Source organism: Macaca thibetana, chromosome 11 (genome assembly GCF_024542745.1).
Source record: "Macaca thibetana thibetana isolate TM-01 chromosome 11, ASM2454274v1, whole genome shotgun sequence".
NCBI lineage: Eukaryota > Metazoa > Chordata > Mammalia > Primates > Cercopithecidae > Macaca > Macaca thibetana.
The window spans coordinates 24769186-24796559 of NC_065588.1; the positions used below are offsets into that span (position 1 = coordinate 24769186).

Consider the following 27374-nt stretch of genomic DNA (forward strand, 5'->3'; position numbering starts at 1 on the left):
TGACAAAAAGAGACTTGATACAAAATACCTATAGCTATAAAAGTAAAAATAGAGAATCATAAAAGCTGGGAGAAGATAGGCTTCTAAGAAAAAAAAATTCTTCCAGGCGTAATATACAAAGCTGAAGAGAAGTCAAATAAACAAAAATAGAGAAGACAAATTAAAGATACTTGAAAATTATAGGTGGATTGATTTTTTTGACCAACAGAAAGAAGAATTATCTATTAGGAATAATGAGAATATGGAATAGGTGTCCTTAAGAGGTGGTAAACACCTTGTCACTGAATTATGCAAACAATGACTGCCACTGAACAGTATTTCAGGAAGAATTCTTCCAGTAGGTAGGAGATAGTATTAAATATTCCATCCTGCCAACTCTAAAATAGTATGTCTGACTCAGATGGGGACAGAGGACATGCAGTATAAGGCTACACAGGGGAGATTTTATTGACATGAAAACACCATAACCCACACCCGGGAGATGAGGACCTAATTAATTAGGCATAATACTGCTTAGCACTTACCATTTTCTATAAATATTACTACATGAATGAAAGAATCCTCAAGAGACTCCCATAAAGCAGGAACTGTTTTTGACATGAAACACACACTTTTGTCAAGAATTCCTGGAACCAGTCATAGTAACTTCTTGGAATGGCCCCTTGAAACTTGCATACAATGATGATCAAACAGTAAATGACATCAAGACAGAATTTCCTTGGCATAGTGTGAAAGGGTTGGAAGGCTCAGGAAGGTGGGAATCTTTGAATGAATACATAAGATGTAAGTCCTGAGATTCAACAATTTTACAATGTCTTCTAAGAAAGGACAGAAGGATGTGTTCCCACGCACTGAGTCATCACTTGTATGTAGCAATGGCCAGCTTGGTAACCCATTCTAGTATCGGCTCGCCCTCTGCAGTGGTTTGAATGTGTCCCTGGAAGTTCATAGTTCACATGTTGGAAACCTGATCCCCAGTTTGGAGGTATTGGAAAGTGGGGCCCAATGGGATGTCTTTGGGTCATGGGGCATCATCCTCATGAATGGATTAATGCTATGGGAATGGCCTTTTTTTTAAAGGATGAGTTCAGCCCCCTCTTGCTCTTCTGCCTTCCACTGCGGGATGACACAGCACATGACTCTTACCAGATGCTGGTCCCTTGATCTTGGACTTCCTAGTCTCCAGAACCGTGAGTCAGTACGTTTTCGTTCATTGTAAATTATCCAGTCTTTGTCATTCTCTTATAGCAGCACAAAATGAACGAAGACACCTCCTTCTCTGCTTCACTTTGTGGATGCCTCACGCCTGCTTTTTAGGATTGCATGTTATTGTAAAATAATAGCAGGTAGGTTCTGCTTTCTGGGGTACCCAGATTAAAATAGTTTTATTGTAAGTATATTCTCAGAAAAAAAAAATCTTTTCTTGGGTTGTGATATAATATTAATATAAATATGATTCATTACTGGTGTCTTATCCTACATCCTTTTATAATTCCCCCTACAATGTAGTCCACGGCACCTAGTTATAATATAGCTTATTACTTGACTATTATCTCACTCCCACTTGAATTTTTCAGAAGAGGTGTTAGGATTCCCATTGGTGTTATCTGGCAAATTTCAAATTGAGACTTAGTTTTATTTCCTGGTTTTATTACTAACCACCCTGGGATCCTCTGTAGTATTTCTTTCTTAACTGGTGTTTTCAGCACCTTCCAATTTTGTATTGTCTGAGAACTAAACAAATGTGAGCGTGGTAGAACTCAAGCAGCTGTATATATTTAACTACAAGGTTGGATGCTCAATTCATGCACTGAGTATGCAGCCATCAGGAAAGCTCTGAAAGCAAAATCCGCAAAGCTTCCAGCATATTTTTTTAATGACCAGCCAGACACCATAGCCCACACCAGGGAGATGAGGACCTAATTAATTAGGCATAATACTACTTAGCACTTACCATTTTCAATAAATATTACTACATGAATGAAAGAATCCTCAAGACTCCTGTGAAGCAGGAACTATTAATCCTATTTTACAGCTGGGGAAACAGAAGCAGAAAGGTTCTTGGATTATGCTAAAGCTACGAAAACAGGTGGCATCAATTCCCTGTTTGGCTTTCTCAGAGCTGGCTCCCTAGGCTATTTTTAGAGGCTGGTTTTCACAAAGGTCAAAGGGCCATGTAGTCATAACAATACACTAGATGCATGGAAGCACAAGACTAGCGTCAAAAGCTTTGGATGAGCAAATTGCTCATTTGCCTCTCCCACTTCCTTTGAGGGCAAGGATTGTATGTTATATACATGTACTAGAAAGCAGCACAGTCCCTGGCACATAGTAGGTGCTCAGTAAATGTTTGTTCATTCATTCTCTAAACAATATATTAAATTTCTGATGTGTTCTTGTCCTCATGGAACTAAGAGTCTAGTGACAAAGAATATATACTAAACCAATAAATAAGGAAATTATGTGGGATGATAGATAATGATAAATGCTACAGAGAAGGTGCCCAAAAGGAGAAGAATGAGGCATGAAAATATCTGGAAGAAGAGTACTCCTGGTCCTGGCCGTAGCAAGTACAAACTCCCAAGGGAGGAGCATCCTTGGCATGCTCAAGATATAAAAAGGAGGACAGTCTGGCTGTCTGTAGAGGGAGTGAGGGGAGAATAAAAGAAGGTAAAGTCAGAGGAGGTGAAAATATAAGTCATGTAGAGTCTTGTGAGCCATTTGAATAATGTTTTTTTTTCCCTCCAAAGATAGGAGATTTCAAAGGATTTGGGGTGGTGCTATAATATGACATGACTTACATTTTAACGAGATTATTCTGGCTGAGGCTTCATAGGTAAGTCTGGCAATAGGGTGATGAGATAGGAGACTATTGCAATAATGCAGTCAGGAAATAATGGTGGCTGATTACAGGATTGTAATGATGGAAGTTGTGAGAAGTCAAGTCCTAGATAGAGTTTGAAGATGGAGCCAAGAGAATTAGATTCAATGGATAGAATCTAAGGTCTGGAAAAAAGAGGGGAGTCAAGACTTGTTCCAAGATTTGTCCCTGAGAAACTGGAAGGGTAGAGTTACTACTTATTGCGATGAAAAATACTATGTAAAAAGAAAATTTCAGTAGGGAAATCAAGGGGGTGTCTGTGGACATGTTAACAATGAGATACCTTTGGGCTATCCAAGTAGAGACACTGAGTAGAAAATGATGGTATCCTGGGATGATAAAGGAATAAAGCAATTCAGAAAAGGGAGAGGGATCAACTGTGTCAAAGGCCACTGATAGGTCAAAAACATAAAAGACTGAGAATTGACCAAGGGATTTAGAAAACAGAAGGACATTGGTGGTCTTCATAATAAAAGTTCTGGTATAGAGATTGTGTAAAAACCTGATGGATCCAGTTTCAGGTTTGTCAAAGATCAGATGGTTGCAGACGTGTCGTATTATTTCTGAGGGCTGTGTTCTGTTTCATTGGAGAATACTATGCAGCCATAAAAAAGGATGAGTTCATGTCCTTTGTAGGGACATGGATGAAGCTGGAAACCATCATTCTGAGCAAACTATTGCAAGGACAGAAAACCAAACACCGTATGTTCTCACTCATAGGTGGGAATTGAAGAGTAAGAACACTTGGACACAGGGCGGGGAACACCACACACTGGCAATTCTGAGAGGTAAGGAAATGCACAAGTCCTGGAGAGCTGGCAGTCTGAACACATCTAGGAGACATTCGAGTTTTGACCAACCAAAGTGGAGAACAGGCTAGTCATTCAGTACAGATCCCAAAATGTCCAAACTTTAGAAATAGGGCAAATCTCATCCTAGAATAAATGCTACTTCTGACATACATTAGAAGGAAACAGGTAAATAAAAGAACATCCAGCTGTTTCTGGTATTTCCTATCCAAATTGTACCGAAATATATATGTTGGGAAGTTTACACTTTCTAAAACTCACTAGCTGGAAATGAAGGAATAATAATACTGCTGTTTTGAGAACTGTAACAAGCTAAAAGATCTGGACATTGAGCATTAATGACTCCTAATGTCACAAAGAGGAAGCCATCAGACATTATGTGCCTGCCGATGGAAGAATATTATCACTATCCATGAAATATTTTTATCAAAAATCTTAAAATGTATAAACTTGAATCTGATTAATCTTCTAAATACAAGGGCCAATGTATGACAGATACAGAAGAAAGAACACGATTAATGATACCATAAGGATACAATTGGAAATACCCAGATTCTTAGAAAATGCAGAACAAAAGATCTGATTTCTTTTGTAGATATATTGAAGAAAAAAAAGATAAAGGGGGAGCCTATAGATGACAAGAGACACATGAACCAATTGCAATGCACGAACCTTACTGAATATAGTTCTCTTATTCAAATAGCCAAATTGATAAATATAGTCAGGTACTGCATAGTGACTTTTCAGTCAATCATGGACCATATATATGATGGTGGTCTCATAGATTATAATGGAGATGAAAAATTCTTATCACGCAGTGATGTCGTAGCTGTTGTAAGATAGTACAATGCATTACTCACATGTTTGTGGTGATGCTGGTGTAAACAAACCTACTGCACTGTTAGTTGTATAATAGGGTAGCACATCCAATTATGTACAGTACATAACACTTGATAATGATAATAAGTGATGAGGTTACTGGGTTACATATTTACTGTAGTATACTTTTTATCATTAGTTTAGTGTGTACTCTTTCTCCTTATCAAAAGAAGCTAATTGAAAACAGCCTCAGGCAAATATTTCAGGAGTTATTGCAGAAGAAGGAATTATCATAGGAAGTGACAGCTCCACACACGTGATTCCTCCTGAAGATCTCTCGGTGGGACAAGATGTAGAGTGATATTGATGATCCTGACCCTGTATAGGACTAGGCTAATGTGTACTTTTGTGTCTGGTTTTTTTTTTTTAAGTTTGAAAAGTAAACAAAAATATATTAAAAATTAAAAACAGAAAAAAGCATATAGAATAAGGATATAAAAAATATTTTTGAACAGCTGTACAATGTGTGTTTTAAGCTAAGTGTTATTATAAAAAAGTCAAATAGTTTAAAAAATTTAGAAGTTTAGCAAGTAAAAAAGTTACAGCAAGCTGTTAATTTACTACTGAAGAAAAGAATTAATAAAATTAATGTAAACAAAGTCACAGCAATTATAAAATCTACAGTAGTGTACAGTAACGTGCTGGACCTTCACATTCACTCTGCACTCACTCGCTGACTCACTGAGAGCAACTTCCAGTCCTGCAAGCTACAAGCGTCATTCATGGTAAGTGCCTTATACAGGTGTGCCATTTTAAATCTTCTGTATTATATTTTTACAGTACCTATTCTAAGTTTAGATATGTTTGAATACACAGTTACCATGCCAATTATAATTGCCTACTGTATTCAGTACAGGATCATGCTGTACAGGTTTGTAGCCTGGGAGTAAGGCTCTACCATATCACCTAGGTGTGCAGTGGGCTGTACCATTTACGTTCGTGTAAGTCCACTCTATGATGCTCACACCGTGACGAAACCACCCAGTGATGCATTTCTCAGCACATATCTCTGTTATTAAGTGACACTTGGCTTTAATTTAACAAAAAGAGACATGTGCTGAGAAATGCATCATTAGGTGATTTCATCACAGTGTATGTACGTATATATTTCCAATGACATATAATTGGAAATTTGAACACTGACCAGATACTAGACATTAAGAAAGTATTGATATATTGCTTTAGGGTTTTTATGGTATTGTGGACTGATTTTTGAAAAGGGTCCTTATCTTTGAGTAAAACATCTGAAATGTTTATATATGCAATGCTGTGGTGTGTGAGCTTTTGCTTCAAAATTACATTGTGGTGATACGAATGAAATTGGGTGGAGATAAAGATGAAACAACATCATTCGGCAATAAGTTCATAATTGTAAAAGTTGGGTGATCAGTAATATAGGTTTATTTTACTCTTCTATTTATCAGTTCTTAAATTTCTATTAGGTTCTTTTTAATGGTTTATTTTTCCCTACTGAGGTTTTCTATGTTTTCATTAATTATGAGCATATTTTCATTTCTATCCTTGAGCTTTATTATAATAGCTGCTTCTCCCACATCTAAGTCTTTTCAGGGTTGGTCTCCATTGATTTTTTTCTCTTGATATGAGTCACATTTTCCCCTTTCTCTTTAATCCTGGACATCGTGAATAATACATCAAGAGACTCTAGATTCTGTAATGTTCCTCCAAAGTGTACTGGTTTTTTGGTTTGTTTGTTTTGCTTTGCTTTGCTTTGGCAGATAGTTAACTCGGCTGAACAGAAACTTCAAACAGTGAAATATCGGTTCAATTCTTTTAGTCTTAGTTGGGTTTGTTTGGTGCCCAGTCCATGCATGTGTAGTTCATCCAGAGATTTGGACAAAGTTTATATGCAGATTTGAGATTCCTGTCTGTGGCTCTCTTCTTTCTCTTACATCCTGCCTCCCTTACAAGTTATCCTGATCTCTGTTCTCTAATTTTTTGTGCCAGTAAGACAGCCAGGTTTCTGTCTGGGCTTTAGCTACCCTATGTGGTGCCAACTTGCAGGTTAAAAGCTGTAAAAATTAGACAGCTTCCCTCATGTCACACTTTTCTTACATATATCAACTCCCATTCAATATCTGCATGACTCGTTTCACTCTTCAGAGTTTTCAGGTAGTTGTTTTTCATATTTTGTTCAGAATGTATAGCTGTCATTTGTCTGATAAGAACTACTTGGCCATTACTGAAAGTGGAAACTATTCTGTTTACGTTTGTACGTGCTGACAAATTTTCCGAAATACAAAAGTTGGCTAGTGGGTAGAGAATGGGCAGGAGGATTGGAGTCAGGGCCTACAAACAACTCCTTTACGTACATTTTCTGAAAAAGAGGGAGAACTAGAGTTGTAGCTGGAGAGCTATGTGGGACCCAGAGGTTTTCATTTTTAACGATTATACACATTATTGCACATTCGTAGGCTGTTGGGAATAATCTAATAACTAGGAAAGCATTGATGAAGTAACAGAGCTGCAGAGAATTGCTGAAGCAATATACGTAGGTAGACTAGAGGGGATGAGATTTAGTACATAAATGAATGCTTCATTCATTGGCCTTAGATCATCTATGTAATAATTAGGGGCAAGATGGGGTATATGGCAATGATGGAGGTTAGTTGCTAGATGAGTAATGAGAGCATATAAAAGATCTCCTGACTTAGGCTATTTTCTCAGAAAGACTGAATATTACACATTAAATGAAGAAATTTATTCTAAATCCCTCACTTGGGTAGTAGTAAAATTATCTTATCTTCAGAAAGATAGTCCAAGTCTCAGGATAAGTAAGAAAAAACTAAAAGAGTAAAGAAGTGCAAAAATATTGAGTAACTAGGGACTGATCTTTTTCATAGATTCAACATAACAAAGAACCTGCTTATTAAAGAAACAAAATATGTAAAGACACATTTTAAAATAATTATATTTTACTCCATCCACTTGCATTTCCATTCCTCTTTTGTTTCTCTAAAGATTTTGCTGCCACTACTTTCAGGTCTGATCATAACAGTGATGGCTACCCCAGAAGTGAGATTGTTTGTGATGCAGAACATTACAAAACTAAGGCATAATTTGAAAAAAAGTACACACATACTTCTAATCAACCAATGGGTACACGATGTAATAATAAAAAATTTAAGGTATGCTTAAATTGAAGAAATCAAAATGAAACACAAATAAAGACCCACTTATCAAAATGTAAAAGGTAACAAAAGCAGTAAAGAGAAGTGTATGGTCTTTGATGTGTAGATCCAAAAAGAGCAACACTATGACAAATAAGCTAAGCATCCTACCAAGAAAGTAGAAAAACAAAAACAGAATATGCCCAAGGAAAGCAAAATGAAGGAAATAATATAGGAGCAGAAATCAATAAAATAGTTTTTAAAAACACAATGGAGAGAATACAAGACAAAAGTTGATTTTTAGAAAAGATGTTTAAGAATATCTTCTGGCGAATAACATACCAGAGTCCCTGACTAGCTAATAAGACAAGAAAAAAAAACAAATTGTCAAGGAAAATAACTATTATTCACATATGATCTGATTGTCCGCATGGAAGGCCTAAAATACTTCTGGATAATTTATTAGAACTAATAAGAGAACTTGGCAAATTTGCCAGAAATAAAACTGACATATAGAAGTCAACTACTTTGCTATAATTATGCAAAAATACCTAGAAAATGTAACAATATAAGAGACTACTTAAAATAGTAAGAAAATTATAAGTAATCAAGTAATAAATCTAAGTAAAATGTCTAAGAATTTTAAGTAGATAAAACTTACATTTTATTTAAAGACATTAAAGAAGATCTAAATAAATGCAGAGATACATGAAATCTCCCTTTAATAGGGAGATTTAATATTTTCTTTTCTTTTATGTTATTTATTTATTATTCACACAGGCTGGAGTTCAGTGGCATCATCATCACTTACTATAATCTCTAACTCCTGCGCTCAAGCAGTCCTCCCACTTCAGCTTCCCAAGTAGCTGGGGCTACAGGTGTGTACCACCATACCTGGCTAATTTTTAAAATTTTTGTAGAGATGGGGTTCTCACTGCATTGCCCAGGTTGGTCTCAAACTCCTAGCCTCAAGTAATGCTCCCACCTCTGCCACCCAGAGTGCTGGGATCACAGGTGTGAGCCACCATGCCCAGCCAGATTTAGTATTTTAATATTGTTATATGGGTTCAATAGTATTCCAAACATCCTGTTTTTTATAAACATTGATTTAACTGATTCTAACATTTATATGTAAAAGCAAAGGGCCAAGGATAGCCAAAACACTTTTGAAATGACTTTCTGCACCAATAAGAAATCAAAAGTTATTGTAAATCTGTAGCATGAAGAAAGCATATTATCAGCAAAAGGATAGCCAAACAAAACAGAGGAACACACTTACATATAAATGGAAATTTGCACATGACAGAGCTGGACTGTTGAAAGGACCATGTGAGGAAAGAATGAACTAAAAAATATATGGAAAGAACTGGATATCCGTATAGGAAAACAAAATTATTCCTATCTTATATTATGTGCAAAAATGAAGTCCAGTGATTTAAGATCTTTCATGAAAGGGGAATTTCTTTTTTCTTTTCTTTTCTTTTTTTTTTTTTTTTTTTTTTTTTTTTTTTTTTTTAGACAGGATCTCTCTCTCACTCTATTGTCCAGGCTGGGTGCAGCAGGGCAATCTTGGCTCACTGCAACTTCCACCTCCTGCGCCCAAGCAATTTTCCCACCTCAGTCTCCCGAGTAGAGTAGCTGGGATCACAGGCATGCATCACCACATCCAGCTGATTTTTATATTTTTTTGTTGAGATGGGGTTTCGCCATCTTGACCAGGCTAGACTCCAACTCCCAGGGCTCAAACAATCTGCCTGCCGTGGCCTCCCAAAGTTCTGGGATTACAGGCATGAGCCACTGCTCTCACCAAACAGGAAACATTTTTAAATGTTTAGAAGAAAATTAGGGAAAATATCTCAAGATTGAGAAGGAATTCTTAATAAGATGGGAAAATCAAAACCTATAAAAGATTGATGAATATAAAAAATGAATATAAATGCAAATATTAAGAATCAGAATTTATATTCATCAAAAGACACCATAAAGAAAGTGGAAAGATAAACTGTGGACCAGGAAATGATATTTGCAACACACGCAACTGACAAATGGTTAGTTTCCAGATTATGTAAAGAACTCTTATAACTCAATCAGAAAAAAGATGTGCAGTCTTTGAAAAGTTGTCAATAAGCTGAAGAATTTCACAGGAAAGTAAACATGCCTGAGCCATAAACATATAATGACATCCAACTTCACTATTAATCAGAGACATACATATTCAAACCAAAATAAGGCTCTACTTCATAATCATTACATTGTCAAAAATTCTGACAAAAATGTTGCCAAGCATGTGGAGCAAGGGCAACTCTCATAGATTGCTAGTAGAAATGTACATTGCTGTTGGTCAGGCTGGACTCAAACTCCTGACCTTGTGATCCACCCTCCTCAGCCTCCCAAAGTGCTGGTTACAGGTGTGACCCTCCCTTGAGTAGAAGGGAACTCCTCCTGCTTGACTGCTTTGAGCTGAGACATAGGTCTCATAACCTTTGGACTCGAACTAAAATACTGACTTTTATTCACTGGAACTACACATTGGTTCTCATGGGTCTCCAGTTTACTGGCTGTAATCTGGTGGCTTCTCTGCCTCCATAATTATATGAGCCAATTCTTTATAATAGATATATATAGCCTCTTGGTATATGTCAGATGAATATGTAGCCTACTGATTCTGTTTCTCTAAAGAATCCTCATTAATCCAGGAAGCATGGATAAAAATGTGGATAACAGCATGGTTCAAGACAGCAAAAAAACCAGAAACTCCCCAAATAATATTTAACAGTAGAATGGATATACACATTCCATAATACAATGGAATAAATAAGTACATAGCAATGAGAATATGTTAAGTATATTTATAAATATCAATATGGATGAACTTAAAAATACTGTTGAACCAAAAAAACAGCAAGTTAGAAAAATTTATAGAGTGTAATTCCCTTTGTATAGAATTCAAATATGGAAAAAACTAAACAGCTATAAAAAGCGATGTTAACAAATATACCATATACATAGAATACTATACTATGAACACATTGAGCATCTCTCATTCAAAAATCTGAACTCCAAAATCCAAAACATGAACTGTAAGTAGAAAATTTCATACCTGATTACATGTGACAGGTGCACAAAATTAGACTATTGAATAAAATTATTTTCAAGCTATGTGTATAAGATGTATAAAAAACATAAATGACTTTCGTGTTTAGACTTGAGTCCTATACCTAGGATATTTCATTATGTATGTGCAAATACTCCAAAGTTAAAAAAAAATTTAAACATTTCTGGTCAAGGGATTCTCAACCTGAAATATGAATACATTATTTATAATAAGTATGTATATATTCTAGTTTGTACATATATACAACTATGGTAGAATTAATCATGTATAAACAAATGAAAACAACTAAACTATAAAAACTAAAAAAAATAAAACAAGGAAGCTATATATACAAAATAGAAAATAGTGATTATAGTCAGTCCATTTTGTGCTGCTAAAGCAGAATACCTGAGACTAGGTAACTTACGCAAAACAAAAATGTATTTCCCAGTGTTCTAAAGTCTGGGAAGTCCAAGATCAAGGCTCAAGCAGGTTCAGTCATCCAGTGAGGGCTGCTTTCTGCTTCCAAGATGGTACCTGGTCACTACATCCTCCAAAGGGAAGCAATGCTGTGTCCTTACATGGAGGAAGGAAGGAGGGCACGTGAGCTCAAGGCTGTGTGAAGCCTCTTTTGTAAGAGCCTTAATCCCATTCATGATGGGAGGAGCCTTCATGACCTAAACACCTCTTAAAGGCCCCACCTCTTCATACTATCACATTGACCATTAAGTTTTAATACCTGAATTTTGGAGAAGACACATTCAAATCACAGCATCTGGGCATGAAAGAAGGAAGCAATTTGGAAAGAACATACAACAAGCCAAAAGTCCACATAATAGTCTGTCTGTTAAAGTGGGAGGTAGATGGGTGTTCATTTTATTACTGTTCTTTAAATGTTATGTTTGTACTACATATAATCCTATACATGTAAATATGTATAATCCGATATTTTTTGTCATTTGTTAAGAAAATTATATCACAAAACCAAAAAATTAGAGAACCAAGTGGCCTAGGAAAGTTTATTTGGCATATTTTCTGACATAGAACAGGCACTCAATAAGTATTTATGGAATATTAAAATATGAAACCCAAAGCATCTGTTTTCTACCTCAAGCCCTGGAGACTGGTGATCCTAGTTCTTTCAGGTTTCGTACTACCTCCCCTCTGCTGCCCATCTTCATCTCTAGAGTCTCTCATCTCTGGTCACTTCCTTGTTACTATTGGCTCTTGCTCCAGAGATATAAGAATGAGTTTAGCCTCATACTCTGGAAGTCAGGAACTGGTGATCTATGACCTAAAAGTAATTTTTAGGTTTTGTTTGTTTGTTTTATGTTTTTGTTTTGTTTTTTTGAGACAGAGTTTCACTCTGTCATCCGGGCTGGAGTGCAGTGGTATGATCTCAACTCACTGCAACTTCTGCCCCCGGGTTCAAGTGATTCTCCTGCCTCAGCCTCCCGAGTAGCTGGGATTATAGGTGCCCACCACCGCGCCTGGCTAATTTTAGTGTCTTTAGCGGAGACTGGGTTTCACCATGTTGGCCAGACTGGTCTCGAACTCCTGACCTCAAGTGATTCACCTGCCTCGGCTTCCAAAGTGTTGGGATTACAGGCGTGAGCCACTGCGCCCAGCCATTTTTAGGTTTGACCTGTGTTGTTTTAAAATCTTTGAGCATACCTAAAACATCAAAAGATTTCATGTAAAAACCCTGACTTTCAGCTTCTCTTGAAAAATAGGAAGATCAGGCAACAGTGAGCTCATGTTCCTTCTTGCCAGAAACTAGCTGGGATCGAGCGGTAGTTGCCCATCTTATGCATCTGCTCACCATGGTGCATCTCTGTGTTCTCTGACAGAACTGTGTGGGTCACCATTTATCACCTCTCTTTCGTTGTTCTTTCTATTATTATTATTTAGAGAAACGTTTCTCAAGACACTCAGCAAAAAGAAAAGTAGGACAAGGTGGCTGAGTGATTTTTCTTTACTGGAGGTCATTTGACTGTAGTGTGACTGTTACTTGCCTTGCACAGTTTACATTCACCTTTGCTAACTCTGCTCTATGCCCTTATCTAGCCATATCAGAGGGCTTTCTCCTTCGTCCTATGTATAAATGTTGATGATCCAGAGGGCTGTTTTCCCCTTCTTGGTATTGAAATGAACTGAAGAAATTGACTAAAGTTGCTGAAAAGGGACGAATTTTAATGTCTAAAAATCTTAGGAGGCCCAAGAAGGTGAGACTGTCTCGGACCATTTTATTCCTGCACCTCCACATGAGAGAATTTGGAAATCAGCACCTTAATCTGTTTTCTTTTCCTTTGCCTTGACTTTCCCCTGTTTTCCCCACCCTGTGTTCTCTTCTTGGCAGGAAACTCAAGCCTTAGAAATCTAAGTCTATTCATAAATGCACTTCTCTCAGTTACTATGGCAATGCTGAAGGAATCTGTCACGGCCAAACAGGATCACAAAAGGATCACTTTTATTTTTATTCTCAGTGTTTCCACCAACAAACAAATAAATAAAATGTTACAACTAGCCAGAGTCACATTTGGTTCTTGGAAAACAGCTCCCAAGGACTGACTCCTTACCTTCATTTCTTACTTAATGTTTTTCCTCCTATTTTTTACTGAGTTTTATTTGTTTTTACATTTCATTAGAAAGGACCACAGTAAGAAGTATTCTCTGTAGCCAGAAGGTTTTTCTTTACCTTTTGCTGTTATAAATGTGGCATAAGAGTTGCAATTATTTTTAAAAGGAGCAGTATAGCTTCCCAAGATTATGCTGTTAGAATTCATTTAATAAAAATATAGGTTGCAAATGCTCTCATCTCCATCAGCTATGGATAGCTACCCCCAGAAAGCTGCTGTTTTGTCTATAGCCTTTGTCTTTGTATTTCATCATTGACAGTTGGGAATGAAATAATTCAAATGTCCTTATTTAAAGAAAGCCAAACAAGACAAACTTCCCGCCCTATCCTTAGGGCAGGGATGACAAGTTAAGTTGACATCAAGATTAGCAGATGAGCATTCAGCCACTTTGCCAGTCATTGCTACTGCATGGACTCCGTGCAGCAACAGAACATTTGCTCTGAACAACCTACAGTCTGTCAAATTCCATAGCAGTTTCCAAGGCAATGATATGTTCTTGGTCTTTTCTTTATGTATTGCACAATGCTTTAGAAATTGCACAACAAAGAAGAGGGAAGCCCTTTGAACCCAGTGGGGGAAGATCCCCTGATTACCAGAAAGAGGTTACTTCACAGATGGATTCAAATTCTTTCTGCTTACAAGAGGGTACCAGCTCTACACCGTCTAGATGAGGGGGTGACACTCAAATCTCTAACCTCAGTGCACATTTCCAGAGAAGAAATTTTATTTGAAATTTCACTGGCAATTGGATTGCATTGACTGCCCTATGTTTATGGGTGAAGAAGGAGGTAAAGATTTAACATAGGAAACAAACATGGGTATCTTTGATTGGATATAGGACCCCCACTGGTCATGCTAATGACCAGCAACTTCACACACAAACACAGGGACCACAGAGCAAAATGAAGAATAAAGGCATAGGGTGAGATATACTTAAGTCTGAATCCTTATCCTGCGACTTATCACCCGTCACCTTGGTCATGTTATTGAATTTCCATAAACTTCAGTGTTTTTCTCTGAAAAAAGGGGCTAACAGTAGTACCTATAGCATAGGATGATTGTTGGAATTAAGTTGGAAATTGCATATAAAGCACTTAGCACAGTGCATTGTCAACAATTGGCAGTTCTAAATAAATATTAACAACCATTATTACTATTTTTGCTATTATATGCTCAACAGTAAAATGCATATTCCTATCTTCTGTGTTCCCTGTCTGTGTGTGTGCATGGGTATGTGTGTATATCTATGTTTGTATGTTATTTATTTACTTATATTTTAGCAACTCACAGTGTGCCCTAGAATATTCTGAAAGAAAAAAAAAAAAAAGGAAAGCAATTCTTCCCTTCACTCGAAGTGGTATTTAAAGATGCTTAATATAATTTAGAAATAGCCCCTTACCTCCTCACATACTCAGGCTATACTAGGTAGAAGGTGGTATACTCATTTTTTAGACCAAAAATGACACTAACTCTGAATCCACCTAAATAAATCTAAAAATATGAATGAAAATATTTCTGACGTAAGATTTGTCAGCATAAATACTGATATCCAATCTTATCCCCAAATCAGAAGCCGTATAACGAATCCATTCATTATTGGGGGAATAGTTGTGATCTGATTTGAAACATGTTTAAAATAGCACCCTAAAGGAAATATCAGGAAGCTAATATAACATGCATTCATTTATCTTTTGTTTTATTCATTCTGCGGATATGTATTGATTTTATTTCATGCCAGGTGTTGTGAGACACAGGATCAGTGATAGATACATAAGCGAGTTCCCATTCCTTCTTACAGAAGTTCAGGGGAGGTATGCATATGTATACTGGGCCAGGTAGAAAGTGGCAAGTGCTCTAAGGGAAGCACATAATAAGTGCTGTAAGAGTCAGTATATGGAAATGTTAATATTAGTTTAATTATGCCTTAAGATTAAGGTAGTTTCGTATGTGACAAGTAAATTTGAATCTGCAACTTTTACTGCTACCAGCTGCCTTGTAATGAATGATTAGGTATATCATAATTTAAGCACAGAGAAAGTATCAAGATATTAGGTAGTTCAAAAGCAACTAGTGCATTTTTTAACATATTCTAAAAAGAAAGTGAACATGAAAGCAGTAAAATACATAAAATGATGGAAACAGCTTAGTTCTGATCTTAATGACTGATTTCTGCTTAGTAGATCTGTGCAGTTGAGAGGAACTCAATTATTTTCTTCAAAAATTTAACCTTGAATTTTCTTCTCCTGTTAAAAAAAAAATCAGCGGAAAGTTGACATTTATGTGAATTTTGAATAAAAATGTGAAACAAACTGAGTCAGTAGCACTCTAGTCCGCCATCTGGGATTTCACACTACTCAGTGAATTCCAGAAATTAGATTAATATGGAAGAACTCAGAAAGGGGAATTTCCTTTCCGAGGTAATTATAAGGCTCACCTATTATCAGCGGAAAATCTGCAGCCACTAATTGCTCTCCTCAAGTCGCATGGAAGACCTCAAATGAAATACAAGCCCAGAATGTGTTTTCAAAATGAGAGTTCTATTCCAACGATCAATGGGTATAACTATTAACATTATTTGGAAATATCAAAGTATAAAGATATTTTTATTGTGAGAATTTAAAAAGTATTGCAAAAGCACAGGTCAAAATATTCATCTGCTCTTCCTGAAAACATTTTGAAGTTAGGGTTTTGCTTCAATACTTTCACTTGCTCCAACCAGCTTTCTTTATCCCCCAAATGGCTTCCTCCGAATTGTGTACAATTTGAGTTCAGAAAATTTGGCTCTGGTTTAAGATTTGCACACTATGGAGAACCAGCACTGCTCTCAGACTGAGAGGATTCCAAACAGCTTCTCTGGACAGCAGGTGCTGTGGCTGAATAGTGAGGCCCCTTTGTGGAGCTGGGACCGGTCAGACACTAATGGACTGGCTGACGGTCGTCAAGACCAGGCACCCCCAGTATCTGCCCCTCCCCTCACTCCCACTGCCATCCCCATGAGGTGAAGTGTATTAGAACACCTATAGTAGTTTCAGAGACAGAGCTCCCTCTTAAAATAAATAATGTGCACAATCTTTGACAAGAAACAAAGAATGCAATTATTTCTTTAGAAAATGTAGAAGTAAACAATGTGATGTATGGGAGAATATTTTCATTCCTTCTGAAACTTTGGAAATTATAGTCAAACAATTTAGAATGTATGTGTTAATAAAAGATCTTTTGTCTAATTTATGTACATCACTTTACCACAGATCTATGGAATTTAGGTTACATTTGTATAATTCCATAAGGGGTTTTTGATTGCTTAAGCGCCACCTGTTCTTTATAAATGCTGTGACTGACATCAAGTTTCCCTCCATATGGTGATGACATTTTTGATTACTATTTGTCTTCTTACATTTTAATAGTGAATTGAGTTAAAATAATTTAAAGTCTGTTTCCCAATAGCTTCATATAACTGAACAGTACTGTTTATGAGTTTTATCTTTCTGTATTTTGAGTCGACATAATTTTTTAAAAGAGCTTAAACTAGCTACAGAATACAGCTTTGTAGGCTTAAATGAGTAATTTTTCAGTTGCGAGCTAAAATCAAGAGTAGAATCAATACAGGCATCTCTGTAATTGAAAACCAGTGGGTGATAATTCTGTACTGAAAACAAGATAATAAGAAGAAACATGAGCTATTGGTGGGAAAAAGATAAGATTAAAGTTGCGATCTCAATTAAATATCAACGATTATTAACATTGCAATAAAACTTCCACTTATAACTTATCCTTTATTTTCTTCTTTTGAGATATAATTATGAAGATATGCAAAATAATTTAAGCAAATCATGATAGAATCAATTTAATTTATTATTTCTGCTAATTTAATATTTACAGCACTGTTAATATGCAAATATTTTGGAGAGTAGAAATAGTTCCTTTTTTTTTGGTATGTAAAGATTTATTTCTCCATATTTCTGATATATTATTTTTCACTTGATATGCATGTAGTTTGCAGATAACAAAAGGGGACAAAGCAAAGCATATGACAATGAAGGAAAAAAGCATGCACAATGAAGGAAAAGTGAATTTCTCTCATCTTCATGCCTGACAGTGATTTCCTTACAGTCATTTAAAGGCCTACATGTTTTTGCATTTAAAAGTGAAAAAAAAAAAAGGTCACTTTCCTGTTTATGATGACTTTCTATATTTTTCTATTTCTTTACATTATACAAGCTTCCCAATTACTTTCTAGCCATTTATTTGATTCTGATACAGTCTTTGAAGCTGTTTTCCATCTCTCTCTCATTTTGAGGGAACCCAATAACTTTTCCTGTTTCTTCTGTTTCCTACATTTATTCTTCCAAACTTCAATTTTTTTTTTATTATTCAAGCCCATGAGCTTCTGATAAACTCATATTATCTGTAAGCAAATAGCCTACAAATATCTTAAGCTAGTATAACAAGGACAAAATGCCTTGCTTTATTCCACTATTAATAACTGAACAGAAAAATAAAAATTAGGAAACAAATTCTGATCGAACCTTATATATATTAACTTAAATATAATGAAGAATAAGAAATTTGCCCTGCCTTAATATGAATACACATTCATAATTTATGCAAACGAATCTTTAAAATCAGTCAACCGTACGATATTATTCAAAGTTATTTAGTATTCCGTTAGAAAACGGACTCTTGGTTATCTATAGAATATAAGCGCATTAGATAATGTACAAATTCTAGTCTAGTTTTCAAAATTCTGATCTTTTGCAATTGAATAACTTTACCTTCTTGCTATACAATCTTTCAGAGTGGCCATCTGGCAACAATTTTATTTCACAAATATTTATCAGGTAAGTTTGGCTTTGCCATATATAAAGTCTAGCTTGGGGTGGTCAAGAAGAAGACAGCTGAATGCAAACAAATGTGCTATATTGAAAACAACGATTATTACCACCAATTTAAATTCTATCAGAGTCTTGGTTCTGGCCAGTATTTTATATATTTTGCCTTAAACATATTTTTTTAAAATTATACTTTAAGTTCTGGGATACATGGAGAGAACCTGCAGGTTTCTTACGTAGGTGTACATGTGCCATGGTGGTTTGCTGCACCCGTCAGCCCATCATCTACATTAGATATTTCTCCTAATGCTATCCTTCCCCTAGCCCCCCACCCCTCAACAGGCCCCAGTGTGTGATGTTGCCCTCCCTGTGTCTATATGTTCTCATTGTTCAACTCCCACTTATGAGTAAGAACATGCCGTGTTTGGTTTTCTGTTCCTGTGTTAGTATGCTGAGAATGATGGTTTCCAGCTTTGTCCATGTCCCTGCAAAGGATATGAAGTCATCCTTTTTTATGGCTGCATAGTATTCCATAGTGTATATGTGCCACATTTTCTTTATCCAATCTATCATTGATAGGCATTTGGTTGGTTCCAAGTCTTTGCTATTGTGAGTAGTGCTGCAATAAACATACGTGTGCATGTGTCTTTATAGTAGAATGATTTATAATCCTTTGGGTATATACCCAGTAATGGGATTGCTGGGTCAAATGTTATTTCTGGTTGTAGATCCTTGAGGAATCGCCACACTGTCTTCCACGATAGTTGAACTAATTTACGCTCCCACCAATAGTGTAAAAGCATTCCTATTTCTCCACATCCTCTCCAGTATCTGTTGTTTCCTGACTTTTTAATGATCACCATTCTAACTGGCACGAGATGGTATCTCATTGTGGTTTTGATTTGCATTTCTCTGATGACAAGTGATGATGAGCTTTTTTTCATGTTTGTTGGCCACATAAATGTCTTCTTTTGAGAAGTGTCTGTTCATATCCTTTGCCCACTTTTTGATAGGGTTGTTTGCTTTTTTCTTGTAAATTTGTTTAAGTTCCTTACAGATTCTGGATATTAGCCCTTTGTCAGATAGGTAGATTGCAAAACTTTTCTGCCATTCTGTAGGTTGCCTGTTCAGTCTGATGATAGTTTCTCTTGCTGTGCAGAAGCTCTTTAGTTTAATTAGATCCCATTTGTCAATTTTGGCTTTTGTTGCCATTGCTTTTGGTGTTTTAGTCATGAAGTCTTTGCCCATGCATATGCCCTGAATGGTATTGTCTAGGTTTTCTTCGGTTTTAAGTCTTACATTTAAGTCATTTAAGTCTTTAATCCATCTAGAGATAATTTTTGTATAAGGTGTAAGGAAGGGGTCCAGATTCAGTTTTCTGCATATGGCTAGCCAGTTTTCCCAACACCATTTATTAAATAGGGAATCCTTTCCCCATTGCTTGCTTTTGTCAGGTTTGTCAAAGGTGGTAGATGTGTGGCGTTGTTTCTGAGGCCTCTGTTCTGTTCCATTGGTCTATATCTCTGTTTTAGCACCAGTACCATGCTGTTTTGGTTATCGTAGCCTTGTAGTATAGTTTGAAATCAGGTAGCGTGATGTCTCCGGCTTTGTTCTTTTTGCTTAGGATTGTCTTGGCTATATGGGCTCTTTTTTGGTTCCATATGAAATGTAAAGTAGTTTTTCTAATTCTGTGAAGAAAGAAGGTATTTCTCCTAATGCTCAATGGTAGCTTGATGGGGATAGCATTGAATCTATAAATTACTTTGGGCAGTATGGCCATTTTCACAATATTGATTCTTCCTATCCATAAGCATGGAATGTTTTTCCATTTGTTTGTGTCCTCTCTTATTTCCTTGAGCAGTGGTTTGTAGTTCTCCTTGAAAAGGTCCTTTACATCCCTTGTCAGTTGTATTCCTAAGTATTTTATTCTCTTCGTAGCAATTGTGAATGGGAGTTCACTCATGATTTGGCTCTCTGTTTGTCTGTTATTGGTGTATAGGAATGCTTGTGATTTTTGCACATTGATTTTGTATCCTGAGACTTTGTGGAACTTGTTTATCAGCTTAAGGAGATTTTGTGCCAAGATGATGGGTTTTTCTAAATATACAACCATGTCATCTGCAAACAGAGACAATTTGATGTCCTGTCTTCCTATTTGAATACGCTTTATTTCTTTCTCCTCCCTGATTGTCCTGGGGTTCTGGCCAGTATTCTGCACAAACACAACACTTTAAACATATAGTAAAGCCTAAAATTAAGTTGCATTATACAAGGAGAAAGTTATATTTCTATAAAGAAATTCGAAGGACACTTCCCCAAGTGATGAAAACAGTAACTCTTAAACCAGTATCTGATATGGTAGTTAGTAGTGAGAAAGAAGAGTTGCTCCCTTTAGAAATTTTAGAATGGCAGAAGAGTCATTCCTTATTATGGGATATTGCACATTTCAGTTGTTTGCATATTGTCCTCACAATTTTTACTCTATTCACATATCACCAACAAAATTAATTACTTCAAATCTTTCTTTAAAACAGGTTCTATATATTACATAATAACTTTACATAAGAAGAAACAGCATAACTAGAAAGCCAGCACTTTTTGTCTTTAGTAGGATATAATTATATAAATTAAAATAAAATTATTTATATTAAAAACTTTTAGTAGCTTAATCATGTTAAAATTATATAAAAGTTATAAAATTTTTCAAATAAAACGTTGTCATTAAATTCTGTCTATCTACTAGCCTATCAAAATTTCTGAAACAGAATCTCATTCTTTTTTGTAAAAAGGGTAATAGAGACAAACAGGAACCAGACAGACTTTCTGCTGACATAATTAGAAAGATGGAAAGAGAACTGAAAGGGAAATAACATTCATACTGCTTGATTCCACATCTTTTATTTCTGGGTCTAAAATAGCCTCAGTATCTTCAGAACTGTGTAGTCTACATTTTTGAAAACATTGATTCAACAGACAATAAAACAAATTGCAAAGATTTTAAAAATAAAAATAGGTCAAAGATATATACACAGATCACCGAAACAATGCCTGACATATAGTAAGCATCAAATAGAGGTTTACTGAATGAATTAACTCATGCATTTAACTAAATATATAGTGAAGAATACTGGCTGTTCCAGTTTTTTTTGTATACATAAAATAACTCAGATTATTCAATAAATGGTCCTGAGAAGTTGGTGAAAAATTCAGGAACAACAACCCAGTTTTTCCTTTGGAAAAAATCCTTCCTTATACAAATCCAAATTTCTGCTAGGTTTGCTAGGCTTATAGGGTGTAGCGCTAAGGATGGAGCCAATATTAAGGAAAGCAAATTCTAGAGACAGAGAAAGATTCTCTGAACACTTAAATTCAGCTCTGCCTATAATAATTTCCTGGGCTTTACAATTATTTAAGTCAACAATATTCCCCTTAAACTTGTATGAAATGCTTTGTAGATCAGGCTGAAGAAATAAATTCTACCATTTAGTAGAATGGTAAATAGGGAAGCACTGAATATACTGTAGACAAACATCTTGTGATCTAGGCCTATGTACCTGCAAGTACCAAAGCCCCTTGCTTTGATTTCTACAGCTTCTAAAGTCCGTTCCAGACTTCTCTACCTAATTTTCTCTTTTCTTCATCCTCCATCCAACACCTGATTACCCTTCAACACTTACTTCAAATGTTACCTGTTGTCATGAAATCTTTTCTAACAGGAAATTAAGTAATTTTGTTCTTTCTGCTTCCATTGCACTTTGTATAGAACTCATTCATAAGTTTTCCCTATTTTACCAAAATTACTTGTATGTTTACATGTATGTTTCATCTCTTTGAGCTGAATTCATATTTGAATTGCCAGCATCTAGTATACTGTCTAACACAAAGTAGGAGACTAATAAATGTTTGATAAATGAACAAGTGAATTAATGAATAAAGGTAATACTAATAATGGTTTGAAAAAAATCAGCTGATCTATCTGCTAAAAATTTACTGCTCGAGTGTTACCCATTTCTTGCACTCTAAATGACATGGTGTGTTTTACATATCTGGGAAAACTGCAAGGCCTCTTTATTTCTTGCTTTTGCATGAATTTCATGGTCCATTTTCAGGTAAATTCCTGAGAAGATGAATTTTGTTTCAATACCTCTGAAAGCAAAGCCCAATGCATTCGCCTCTGAATGTTGATGGCAGATCCCATTGTCTCTTTTGCTCTTTCCAACAAAATCTAGAAGAAAATGAGCATGGAGTTCTGTTCACGCCTCAATCTTCCTAATAGTAACAAGTCTTTCCGCCAACACAACTGTTTCTTTTCTTTTTAACAATGGCATATGGTTTGTATGTTTACAGCAAATTTCCACAAAATACTTTTTCTTTTTAGAGAAAGATAGGTTGGGTTACGAACTCTTAATCTGCACCTCACTTCCTACACACAAAAACAGAGTCCTTGGGTCTGTACAAGCTGTGGACATATTTGCAATGAAAGCACAGCAAAGGCGAATGGAAATTTATTTCAATGAGTTTACTGTAAGCACACTTTTTTTTTTTTTAATTGGTAGGTTTTTAAATTGGTATTGGTAGGTTTTAAATGCCTAATTATCTTCATATAAATGGCACCCTATCATCCTAAAAGTGTTGTACTCTGTGCCCTGTGCTGTTTATTATTTTGCATTACAATTATCATGCAAAGCAGAGAAGGTGACTTTAAGCAGCTCATTTAAAGTGCTTTTTTTCTTAAGTGTAAAATCTTTGGGAGGCTATTTACATAGATGTTTATCATTGGGTGTTAAAAATCAGTCCAATTATAAGTACACAAAAGTTTTTATTATGGGTTTAATTTTGAAATGTAAATGACCATTGTAAAGTGCCTGTTGAAATTTTAATTTGTGCTTGTATTTTTGTCTATGGATTCACAAGCCATCCTGTATTGAAATTAATTATAGAGATACACAAAATGTTCAAAGATAACAGAACCTGTGTGGCAAAATTGCCTAAAGGTATGCAATGCAATCCCCTCTTTGGAATTGGACATTAACAATGTTGTAAGAGAGTGCTCGTCTGCCACCCAAACCACTAACAACGCTGTGTAGATGATAGGATTCCACTTCATGTTGCATTCTGTTGCCATGGCTATGATGGCCTTAATATTGTATGCTCACAGCAAGGTTGCAATTAGTATTTGGATTTAGAAGAGAAACATAATGATCTCATATTGAAGAAACACTTGTTTAATACTATTTTGGATCTAGGCATCCTTTCAAGTTGCTAACGAGCAGCTCTGTTGGTCAGAAAAAAAATCACTCAGCCATTTTGTACCTGCATCCTCAGTTTCTTTCAAACAAACTTCACTGGGATAGAGAGCCGATGATGCTTCTGGTATGTCTACATGCCTCCTCTGCCAGTCATCAGAAGCCACATTCCTTGTGTACTTTTAAAGTTATAATAGACTTTCATATGATTTCTTATGTAGTGAGCACTGATGAAGCTCCATTGCCTTAATAATAAGATTGAAATATATACTACATACCCCTGAAAATGCAGTCGGGGTATGAGTTGTGAGAGTTTTAGGATTTGATATATGCACGGTCAGCCTCACGAAATACAGTTTTGGATCACCAGACATAAGAAGGGCTTATCATTTATGAAAAAGGAGGCTTAATTTCTCCATAGTGTTCAGTAATCATCTATTGTGAGCCTTTTACTCTTTCACCCACTTATAAAACATTCAGTTTCATGTTATTCACCTGGAAGTGGCAACGGGTGAGAAGAGCAGGACATGGCTGGGTCCAGAGAGTAGGAGGTGGGAAAAGCCTGCCTAGGATAATAAACGAGGATGAAGAATTGGGAAAAGTCAGGATGGCTGTCCCATGTTCTCCGACTATGAAATGTAGACAGATTGTCAGAGCCAAGACCCCTGCAAGACTCCAGACATGCAGCGTGGAGAGAAGGTCCTAAGCTGAAGTTGAAGCTGAGAGCTCCAGGAGAGGAGAAAGCACTGAATAAATGGGCCAAAGTGTCTTTGATAGCAGCTCAAACAGTGGAAGAAGCAACATTGTGGGTATCAGTTTTGTTTTATTACAAAAGTGAGGTTTTTTTTTTTTTTTAGGATTCATTGACCTATGATATGTGGGTTGGCAATTGCAGATATAAAAGACACAATAGCCACCTCCTTTTGCATGCAAGAACCTCAAGTCATACTTTCAGCTTTATCATATTATAAACAATGAAATATGATCCTCTAACCTACTTATTTTCATGGAATTGTGTTATTGGAACCCGGGGTCATTATTATATTAAACTTGCAAATAAGCTTTGGGGAGCTACAGAAAGCTCACAGAGTCTCCTGAACTCAGTATTGTTTGGGGTCTGAAGATGAACTCCAGAAAGAGACAAGAAACTGTCCTTCTGGGAGAATCAGGAGATACCCTGGGAGCCAGGCCATATTAGTTTGGACAGTATCAAGAAGGTATTATGTAAAACCACCAAACTGCAGAGGGAGGCTGGAAAGAAACTAAGAGACACCAAACAGATCGAACTGAAGGAAAGAGGTGGAGCCATAGATAAAAGCTAGAATTAGTGTTATGGTACAAAATAGGAGAAGGAAAAAAAAAAAGGATGTTGATGATAATAATAATTACTATTTACTGAGTTATTTTGCACCAACCATGTATGACATACCATATGTCATCTCATTTAACGTCTCATTTGTGAGCAAGATACAATCTTCCCCAGATTGGAAGGAAGACTTTTGTGTTTCCATCTTCACCTTTCTCTCCAATTCTTTACAGCAGTCATTTCAAAGAATCTCCACTCTCCTCAAACTGCCAACCTCAACCTCAGTCTCAAAAGATGCTGTCACCTCCTACTCCAAAAGGAAAATAGCCAGGAGATAAGAACTCCCTTACCTGACTGTGACGAAACTTGGAAACGTAGCTGTAGCCAGAGCCATCCTCTCTGCTTCCCTCCAGGTGCAATGGGAGAAGTATTGCTCTTAAAATGTAAAGTTAATCTCTCCACCTATACACTGAATTCCATTCCTGCGTGTTTCTTGGAGCAAGTCCTTCTTTCCATTTCTCCAGATCTTCTCCCTTTCTCCTTAGAACTATCAGTAAAACCAAAGAAACTTTCCTTGAGCCTATGTCTCTTTCCAGCTTTTCTCCTTTCTCTCCTTCATTTCAAAGCCCAGTTTCTTGAAAGAGCTACTTATATTTGTTCTCTTCACTTCTTCACTTTTCTTGTACTCATCGATTTACCACAGTATAGTTTTTCCTACTGTGGTCCATTGACACTGTTTGGTCCATTTACACTGTTTGCTCCAACGGGAATCTCCTGGTTATTAAAGTCAATAGAAAGGTTTCGATTACCAAATACTGCTTATTCTCATTCATAAGCAGAAGCCAAGCACTGGGTACACATGGACATAAGGATAGAAACAATAGACTCTGGGAACTACTTGGAGGAAGTACGGGGAGGGCAGAAAAACTACCTACTGGGTGCAATGCTTGCTACCTAGGTGACAGGATCATTTGTGCCCCAAACCTCAGCATCATGCAATATACCCATGTAACAAACCTGCATGTGTACCTCCTTGTATCAGTCCATTTTGTATTGCTATAAGGGAATATTGAGGCTGGGTAATTTACGGCAAGAGGTTTATTTGGCTTATGGGCTGTACAGGAAGCATGACGTTGGCATCTGCTTCTGGTGAGGGCCTCCGGAAGCTTACAATCATGGTCAAAAAGTGAAGGGGGTGCCAGCATATCACATGGCAAAAGAGAGAGCAAGGAAGAGGAGGAGGTGCCACACACTTTTAAACAACCAGATCTCACATGGGTTCATTACCATTCATTACTGTGGGGAGGGCACCAAGCCGTTCATGAGGGATCTGCTGCCATGGCCCCATACCTACTACTAGGCCCCACCTCGAACACTGGAGATTACATCTCAACATGACATATGGAGGAGACAAAACATTCAAACCATATCTATAATAAAAATTGACATTATAAAAAATAAAAATTCAGTTAAAGAATACTAAAGAAAATTATATGTAAGGAAAAAATTAAATTAAAAAATTTTAAAATTGTTGAATGAAAACAAAAAGATTTTGGTTCCTAATATATGTAACTCTTAACAACACTACTTTTGTTTTGCACTACTTTTTTTTTCTTTTTTTAATTGAGATGGAGTTATACTCTATTGCCCAGACTGGAGTGCAGTGTCACAATCTTGGCTCACTGCAACCTCCGCCTCCTGGGTTCAAGCGATTATCCTGCCTCAGCCTCCCGAGTAGCTAGGACTACAGGCACACGCTACCACGCCCAGCTAATTTTTTGTATTTTTAGTAGAGACAGGGTTTCATCGTGTAAGCCAGGATTATCTCCATCTCCTGACCTCGTTATCCAACTGCCTCAGCCTCTCAAGTGCTGGAATTGCAGGCGTGAGCCACAGTGCCCTGCAACAGCACTACTTTTAAAAATAATGTCGCCTCTAGGCTTCATGATACTACACTTTCCTGGTATACCTATTTCCTGATACTCCTCAGTTTCCTTTGCCAGCTCTTTTTTCGCTCAGGCCTTTGAAGACTGATGTTCCCCTTGGGTCTATCCTTGAGCATGTTTTTTCCATACATTGCCTGTGGCCTCTCAATCCCTTATGTGGCTGCAAAACGCTTACCTCTATATTGACTCCCAAGTTGGTACCTCAGTACTAAATCTCCCACCCGATCCAGTCAAAGCCTCCACTCTCTCACCTGAATGTCTAAAGCAGCTTTCTTACTTCTATCTTTACACCAAGTCTTGACCCCACCATCTTGCACTATAAGCAGAATGATCATGTAAAATGCAAATCTCACCATGTTACCCAATCTTTTAATGACTTCATTGTCCTCATGATAAAGCCAAACTTTCTAACGTGTCTTAAAAATCCTTCGTGGTCATGTCCCCATAAAACTTTCTGGCCTTATTTCTTCCCTCTTTTGTGCAGTATGGTGGCTTAATTGCTTATATTAAGCACTTATTAATTTCTTTTCTGGTGCCTCCAGAGAAAAAATTTCTCCAATGTACTCATTAATGTTGCATAAGGTCTAAACGTGGCTAAAAGACAAAGTATCTCACTT

General features: G+C 36.5%; 1 long non-coding RNA gene across 1 annotated transcript in view; it reads right to left on the minus strand.

The window, feature by feature from the left end:
• Positions 1–22217: 22217 nt before the first annotated feature.
• LOC126930094 (uncharacterized) overlaps positions 22218–27374 on the minus strand; it is a 31486-nt gene continuing 26329 nt past the window's right edge. The window contains exons 3-4 of the long non-coding RNA XR_007717446.1: positions 25162–25585; positions 22218–22484 (exon numbers count right to left, since the gene is read on the minus strand). This is a non-coding gene — a long non-coding RNA (uncharacterized LOC126930094). The remainder of the gene's footprint in view (positions 22485–25161; positions 25586–27374) is intronic.